The 9146-nt window shown below is 42.2% G+C and overlaps 1 pseudogene; it reads left to right on the top strand.

Moving 5' to 3' along the window:
• Window positions 1–7116: 7116 nt before the first annotated feature.
• LOC101676313 lies at window positions 7117–8780 on the top strand (annotated as a pseudogene).
• Window positions 8781–9146: the final 366 nt, after the last annotated feature.

The raw sequence follows: 9146 nt of genomic DNA, 5'->3' as shown, positions 1-9146 counted from the left end.
TAAAAGCAATTTTTGAAGTTCTGAAACTGACAGGTACAAATTAGCCTTTGTTCCAAATTTGAATGATTCAGTTTTGGTAAGAATAGTCATGACTCAAGTTAGAAAACTGTACTACCACATATAATGGATTGAAAAAAAGGATAATACCACGTAAATGCCCTGTTTTTGATAACTGCTATTTATTCATTTTTCAGCCCCTGGTGATCTCAACTTCAGATTTTGTTGATCATAGAAGTTTTCTAGATAAAAGATCAGAAATTACAAAACTGCTTTTCAGAAACTATGCCAGTTCTAAAATATTATCTCTGTACAAGCTGTGATATCCTAATAAATGTCCTCTGTCCCAAACTATACAGGTAATGTGTGAAGACAATAGTGAGATACCTCCAAGGACATGGTAATAAGATACCCCCAGAGACTTAAACTAATTAAGTCAGCAAGTGGTGAGGTGAGCCCCAGTGTTTTCTAGGTACACTGTGGTTTTTAAATAATACTAACTCGCTGAGGAAAGAAAATGTGAACAGAAATAGTCAATTTGCCAAGAGCTTGGAAAAACAAAATATGACAGTGTACGTACAGTGTTATCCATGGAAGGGAGGTACTAAATCCAAGACATGTGAGCAGTTTAGTGGCCAGAAGTGTTCTCTTCATCAGGTTGTACCAGTTTATCAAGATTTGCTGTGGCTTGGGAAGAGCATACCTTGAGACTCTTCACTTTGGGCTCTAATTGCAACCTTAACTGAACCACCTTCTGATTTGCTCACATGACCTCCAAGCTATCACTCCTGAAAAGGAGGAACTCTGATTGAGAGCACCGGAATTCCATTTCAATACATAGGAGATTCAGAGAAGCTTCCTGGTTTATACATTAGTCTCGTGTGTACTCATTTAATTTGTATGGTTCGGCCCCCCAGTCTGTCAGTTTAGTCTATAAATTTCTGAACATTCTGAAAAACAGAGTTCCTGACCCTTTAGGACGACCAAAGCCCAGACAGTGTATTGTGCAAGCTTCATTCTTTGGGGCTTCTCCATAGCCAGGCTACTGCCTTGTCATACTAACAGTCTCTGCCTCGCTGAGACTGTGCTCAAACTTCATCACAGACACTCTGGACAGTTATACTAAGGGGTAGGACAAACCCTGACATGCTTGGGATGTAAGAAGTAGCAACTGGGCAGGGAGAAGAAAGAAACCATTTTATCACAGCATCTAACTGCAAGGTGGTGATAGCTCTTGGGTCAAGATGATAGGTTTTCACTGGTCGGGCAGTATCAGTATAGAAGGTATCAATATAGAAGTATAGAAAGGGTACTTCATACTGCTCTTTTACTCATCCACGAGCACACACTGTAATAGTTATCTGTCCTGTGTAGAAAATTACCCCAAAGTGTAGCAGCTTAATGCAGTGAACATTTATTATCTTACCTGGTCTCCACAGGTCAAATCTAGGAGTGGCTTAACTGGCCGTTCTGGCTCTGTGTGCCTCATGTTTCTCTTAAGCAGTCAGTCAGACCTGCAGTCATCTGAAGACTTGACTGGGGCTGGCTGGTCCACTTACAAAATGACCGCCTCACAGGGCTGTTGGCAGGATGCCTCCATTCCTTACCGTGAGAGCCTCCACTGGGCTGTTGGGTATCCTTATGACCTGGCAGTCGACTTCTTTCAGCTTCCTTCAGATCCAAGCGAGGAAGGACCTTGTCTCCAAGGCTGTCACCATCACTCCCACTTCATTTTACTTATTTATTTTTTAAGATTTTATTTATTTGAGAGAGAGCACGTACAATCGTTGGGGAAGGGCAGAAGGAGAGAGACAAGTGGACTCCCCGCTGAGCAGGGAGCCCTATATGGCTCTGACCCTGAGATTATGGTCCCAAGACCCTGAGATTATGACCTGAACTGAAGGCAAACGCTTAACTGACTGAGCCACCAAGGCGCCCCTCATTTGATTTCTTAGAAACAAGTCACTAAGTTTATCCTACACTCAAGGGAGGAGCATCCAAGAATTCAAGTTAATATTCTAAAACCACACGCACATACATCCTGGGTTCTGCCTGGGTTCCTTGCTAATGCACAGTCAGTATCTCTCAAGGGCCTCCACACTGGGGAAAATGGGCTCTAGAAGAACTTCTCCTCATTAATGGGCATAGCACATGATATTATGAGAGGTCTTAGTCATAACCTTCTCTAAACACCATCTTCTTAGAAATTTAGATTACTTGTCCCTAAATAAATATCTCATTAAGCATACATTTAACTTCTCTAGGCTAAGTAGAAGCTATTGTTAATAACAATCCTAAAGGGTAAGAATGTTGAATAAAAGAGTGTTGAAAATAATACAAAAACTATTCTTTTTAAAATTTTTTAATTGATCCCTACACCCAACATGGGGCTCGAACTTAACCCAGAGATCAAGAGTCACACACTCTACCAACTGAGCCATCCAGGTGCCTCCAGAAAAAACTTTTTTTTTTTTTAAAGATTTTATTTATTTGTTTGACAGAGAGAAATCACAAGTAGTCGGAGAGGCAGGCAGAGAGAGAGAGAGGGAAGCAGGCTCCCTGCCGAGCTGAGAGCCCGACGCGGGACTCAATCCCAGGACCCTGAGATCATGACCTGAGCCGAAGGCAGCGGCTCAACCCACTGAGCCACCCAGGCGCCCCAGAAAAACCATTTTTAATACATACTTAGTAAACTCACTGATATTTTAAAAATTTGCATTTGTTTATTAAATGTATATAGAACCTACTACGTGTCAGGCACTGTTAAAAGCAGTTTACACATAACTGATTACACATGAAGTCCCTTAATTCTCTGAATAGTCAGGTAAGTAATATTATTATTTTACAGATATGGAAATTGAGGCACAGACAGGTTAAGTAACTGTCCTAAGGTCACTGGCAAGTAAATGGCATTTGGCTCCAGAGTTCATGATCTTAACCCCATTCGGCATTGCCTTTTAGAGACTCTATAATATAGTGGGCTTCCAAATGCTAGTTAGGAAAACAGCTGAGTATTTGCCTTACTTATTAGTCTTTGTTATTTTTAAAGTTCTTGGTGTGCCTGGGTGACTCAGTCGTTAAATGTCTGCCTTCGGCTCAGGTTCCGGGGATCTAGCCCCGCATCTGGCTCCCTGCTCCTCGGGTAGCCTGCTTCTCCCTCTCCCTCTCCCCTTGCTTGTATTCCCTCTCACTGTCTCTCTCTCTCTCTTTGTCAAATAAATAAACAAAATCTTTTTTCAAAAAAGTTCTTACACAGTGTGAGGCAAAACAATAGGAAAACCAGAATTACTGGTCTTCCCCCTGAATTAAATAAGAATTACTAGAAGAGGGGGATGCCTGGCTGGCTCACTTGGTAGAGGGTGTGACTCTTGATCTCTGGGTTGTGAGTTCAAGCCCCACGTTGGGGTGCAGAGATTACTTAAAAATAAAATCTTAAAAAAAAAATTACTAAAAGATGGTCCTCATGTTAGGGCTATAGGTTGTTCTGTTCAAAACTTTAAAGTGGTTCTGCTTATTAACTAACTGGTGGTAAATCATGGTGGTGTTTTTGTTACTTTTACTTCTAAAAGTAATGTAATTTCATTTTAGATAATTTATGAGGTGGAGAGGAAACACTTCTAACCCTGTGGCCCACTCAAGCACATCCTTTTGGTGGCTAGCTCTTAGTGTGCAGCCCAAGCATTAATGAAGGGAGATGACCTCTTTCAGATACTTGAATCTTAAAGCTTTCTAATCCCCACTGTAGACATGCTCTTTTATCACAAGAGGGCACCAGGAAACAGGATCGTTTCTCCCCATCTTGATTAGCAAATGGCTTCTCTTGGAGAATTTTATTATCCTTAGTAATCTGACTCACATTAAGGCTACTTTAGACTTCAGTATATTTTTTTTCTTTTTTGGTTGTCAAATGATTCTTTATTGAAATATTTTCCTTTCTGGTTTTTAACGAGCTGGACATTCCACTGCACCGCTGTTGATGTCATCTGTGATATCATGAGGGTGGCGCCATTAACATTGCAGCCCACAGACTGGGTGGTTCCAGAGAATTCTCTGGCTCAAGATCGGTGCTGTATCTGTTGGGCAGTGTCAACAATCACATCCCAAGTGCTATTTCCACGGCAAGTAATGTTTCTTGTGCTTCTTTCTGTCTCTTGGTGGTCCCTTGAGGGCTTTGATCATCAGGGCAGAGGCAGAAGGTACCACTTCAATCCAGGCTTGTCTGTTCTGCATATCAGTTTCACTGTAATGATGGGCGATGTCGTCACCAACCTTTTTTGGAGAAAGACCCAGGGGGGCTGATTATGCCAGGGCAGACATGGCCTCAACTTCCCCACCAGTGTGCCTCACATATGCAACTTTGATTTCGTTGGGGTCAAATTTAGGTGGCATGGTGGAGGCAGCCAATGTTGGATGAACCCAGACTGGGGACATCCGAAGACAGTTGCACCTTCACCTCCTCTGAGCTGAAAGCCAAAAGTATTTTCTTAAACATAAACTAGAAGCAGTTCCTTTTCTGCCTTCTTCAAAGAGAGAGACATTTTAATATTTTAGGGCATTCATCAAGAGTAGACGCAGTGACCCTAACAACATCCAACAGGAGGATCGGGCATTACGGCCTCCACCAGAGAAGGAAGCATCACTGGCCCTACTGGAAACTCCATAACAAAAGGTCGCTCAAATCCTATTTGTTAGCATTCCTCTCAGAAGAGTTTTATAACTTCATATAAATTTAAGTGCCGTTTCTGAATTCAGATTTTCTGTTTCTAAAACCAGCTCTGCCTTCCTGTGGCTCAGACCTTTGAACCAGTCTCTGTCCTGTGTGAAAAACATCCCTAATGCTGAAGGCCTATGCAATTTTTACAATTAGTAAGTAGGCTAGTCCCTGATGGGCTAATCACTTCTGAGTTGTATGCTTTCCAAAAGTCAGTCATTTGTTCCCAAACTTGTTTATGCAAGTTGTACTTAGTAACTACATCATTTAATTAAATATCACCCAAAGCAGACAAGTTAGGAGTGTGAAGAGAGTTGTGATCTCTGTGAAAATAAGTCGACTGCTTGGGAAGACCTGATAAAGACCAATCTGATATCAGGACCTATCTCTAAAGATAGGTCTTTATCATGTCTTAAGAAAAAATGCTGTGGAATTAGGTCTGGGCGAAACAAATGTATAGGTTGGGATGGAGGAAGTGCTGTCAAAATTCAGCAGAATTCTGCCCTCATTCTTCTCCACAGGTGCTCGAGTCCTCACTCCACCAAAACTACAACTGGCGGCACCACTTGCTCGTGTTAATGCGTGTCTTCCCTTTTGCCCTCATCCATAGACTCCACTCCAAGAAAAGGCCTTTCAGCCCAGTAACAAAGGAATGATGGATGAATAGACATGTGTGTTTTTTATTTGTTTATTTATTTTAAAGATTTTATTTATTTATTTGACAGAGGGAAATCACAAGTGGAGAGGCAGGCAGAGAAAGAGGGGGAAGCAGACTCCCTGCTGAGCAGAGAGCCCAGGACCGGGACTCGATCCCAGGACCCTGAGATCATGACCTGAGCCCAAGGCAGCGGCTCAACCCACTGAGCCACCCAGGTGCCTGACATGTGTGTTTTTAATTAAAAATAACATTTTCAGGATATTTATTACAATTTTGTGATTCCCCACTTTCACTGACTTTTCTCTTTAACTGACCAGCTACAGATCCTGCTACGGAGGGAAGAGAGCTTCTACCATAGACTTCCATGAGGGGCCAACCATACATGGGTAGGGGAATAACACACTCAGTGCTTGCTAGTTACTTATGTATACTGTCAAATAATAACCTCATTTTTATGAAGATGACACAGAGAAGCCCTTATATCTGGGTTAGATGTACTTGATTTTTAATACAGCAGATTTTTAGAGTTCAATTAACCTATAATATACCTAGGTCTGTTAACTGAAAGAACGGTTTCAGGTCTTTCAGCTTATCCCAAACTGTGCCTAAAATGTGTTTTCTTTTACTTACGGCTCACTGGCACAATTGTAGATGTGTGGTATATATTGCATAAATGTATAGAGCCCAAAAAGGAAATGTTTGAAAAAGAAGGACCCATTCTTGATCCCGTATGATAACTTTATCATAACGCAGTAAGAAAAATTGGGAAGCTCTTTACTGAATTCTGGATAAATTGTTAAATTCTGTTTGTGCCAGATGACAGAAAATGCATCTGAGTTTTGAATATTGAAATATGAAGGGGGAAACCTCATGCCGTAAATGGTATTTTCCTAATGTTAGCTTCCTCCTTCTGCAATGTATTAGGACCCTTTCCCTATGTTTCAAGTCTTGCCTAAAAGAAGAGCCATATTACTGGATAAAGGCTAAGTGCCCATTCCTGTCTTCCTCCTCCTCAGCAGATTCTCAAATTTTATTCAGCTGTCCATCCAGTCCACAGGTAGACCTTAATCAGTCCATGCCTTAATCAGTCCAGACCTTCATGAGTGAGTGTTTGGCCTTTCCCTGGTCCACAGGTATGCCTATAAGTTAAATTTGCCTAATACAAGCTATGGGAAGAACTTATCCTTGAGGGAGCTTTTCCTTCCATCACTGGATATGAATAGGGGAACTGTGCTTCCTATTTGATGCTGACAGCCCCCTACCACCATGAGGGGAGGCAGCAGGATGGCAGTAGGGAAAAATGTAGGTGCTTCAAGACATGACTGAGCTTAACCGTGGAGCCTGCCTTACTCAGGGCTTGATAGATGAGATAATACATTTTCCCACTATCTCAGGAAGTCTGAGCTGGTTTTTCTGTTACTTAGAGAAATGCTATATCCTAACTGATAGAAAATATCCAAAATTTCCAAGAAGTTTGCCTCAATTTGTAAGCGGCCTGCTTTGCTGTTGGGGTTGGTAAGTGCTGAGCAGTCCAGTGCTGCCAGCGCTGCGGGGACGGCAACTTGAAGAGGGGCGGGAGAGCGCACGTGAGGAAGCCGGGCGAGAGGGGCGGTCGACCAGAGAGGCCGGCTGGGGGTGGACCGTTAAAGATGGGGCAGATGGGAAAATTAAAGAGCCATTTAGGAGGTAAAATTGACAGGATTCAGGGATGGACTAAATATTGGGGGAATGGAGTAACAAGGTGGCAAGCATGACCCAGAGTTTCTATTGTGGAAGTAGGTGGGTGGTGGTCCACTCTGAGCTCCAGCGAGCGCAGGAAGAAGACCGGGTTTGGTATGAAAGAACAAGGATTTGATGTTGGGCACACTGATTCCGAGATGCCTTTGAGACATCCAATTTAGATTTTTCTATAGCAGCTCAAGACATAATTTATCCTTTCAAAGTTGACAATTTTAGAGATCTTACTATATTCATAGCTATGCAATCATCATTACTAATTTCCTTTTTAATGTTTTTATCACTCCAAAGAGAAAACCCCACGCCCATGAGCACTATTTCTCATTCCTTCTTCCTCCAAACCCTGGCAGCCACCAATCTGCTCTCGGAATCTGGATTTGCCTGTTCTGGATAAGCAACTCATCACAGCAAATGGGTCCTCGGTAAACTTACTGGCTGATTTTTCATCGGAAATCATGGAGCTTTTTCCCCTTCTGGGGGTGAAATCCATAGGCATCCAGAACAGTCCAGCACCTAACATACTACTGTAGACTGTCCTGTGATACAGCTTCTAGCAAAACTAGGCTGTCCTGAACCGCTGGTGGTAGAATAATTTCACTTTGTACCAAGAGGGTTGGGAAAGTGCCAAAATCCGTATGTGGCGTGTGCCCAGGCCAATTCGAGGAGTTCGTGCCGTGAGACCTACCCTTCTTATGAAATTGTCTAAAATGAAAAAACATGTCAGCAGGACCAGTGGTGGCTCCATGTGTGCTAAGTTTGTTCATGGCAGGATCGAGTGTGCGTTTCTTACTGAGGACCAGGAAATCATGAAAATGTTGAAGGCACAGCACAGAGTGAGAAAACGAAATTTTTAAAAATGAAGTTATTTTTAACTTTTTTATTTTATTTTAGAGTAATAAAAAAAATCATGGAGGCTAGAAGGCAGTAGGGTGGTTTGTTTATTTGTTTATTATTTTCCAGATTTTATCTTAAAGTAATCCCCACACCCAGTGTGGGGCTCAAACTCACAACTCTGAGAGCGAGAGTTGCATGTTCCTCTGACCCAGCCAGTGAGGCACCCCTAGGTGATACAGTCAAAGTCCTGAAAAAAAAAACAAAACTGTCAACCAGTTGAAAACAGGTGCTCACAAACAGATATTTGTACACCAATGTTCATAGCAGCATTATTCACAATAACCAAAAGGTAGAAACAACCCAAGTATCCATTTACAGAAGGATGGATTTAAAAATTATGTGTTCTGTCCATACAGTGGTCTATTATTTGGCCATGAAAAGGAGTGAAGTATGGATCCACTTCCAACATGGAGGAAGGTTGAAACATGTCAACAAGGAAGCCAGACCCAAAAGGCTGTATAATTCCATTCATCTGACGTATCAAGAACATCTCCATCCAGAGATGGAAAGTAGACTGGTGGTTGGCAGGTGGTCAAGAGACGGGCAATTGGGAAGTACAAAGTTTCCTTTTAGGATAAAGGAAATACTCTGGAATTGAACAAGGACGATGGTTGCACAGCAGTGTGACTATGCTTAAGATCACTGAATTGTATACGGTAAAATGTACAAGATTGTGAATTACGTTACATGAAACTTATCTAAATACAAAAATTGTCTACATCAGAATTGGGAAAGGCTGTTGAGACTATTTCCCAGTATCTGAAATAAAAGAACAAAACTGAACTCGTGGCTGATTCTAGTCAGGGAGAACAGTGCTTGCCAAGCCTGGTCTCCAGGAACAGAGCAGGCAGCTGATCTCATGTAGGGTTTTTGAGAAGTGTGGAATTCATGGGATTGATGGACTTTCAGAAGTGTGAGTAAGTTGACATCATCTGTGGAAGCATGGCTGCTTGGGTGAGACCTATGGATTGGCTGGTACTCGGGTGTTTTTACTGGCGTGGGTCCGTCCTAATTTATTGGCTGATTTTCATAAGCAAGAGCCAACACTGGTTGGTTTGCAAAAGCGTGTTCACTTCGGCTAGTTGTCACGGATAGATTGAAGAGACTTAAAACCAATTGTTGGTGGCTCCTTGTTACCATGGCTACAGA

Source organism: Mustela putorius, unplaced genomic scaffold, assembly GCF_011764305.1.
Source record: "Mustela putorius furo isolate JIRA1106 unplaced genomic scaffold, ASM1176430v1.1 tig00003932_pilon_pilon_pilon:0A:0A, whole genome shotgun sequence".
NCBI classification, from domain to species: domain Eukaryota; kingdom Metazoa; phylum Chordata; class Mammalia; order Carnivora; family Mustelidae; genus Mustela; species Mustela putorius.
The sequence above is the reverse complement of the archived record's forward strand: the minus strand, read 5'-3'. Positions and strand labels throughout refer to the sequence as shown.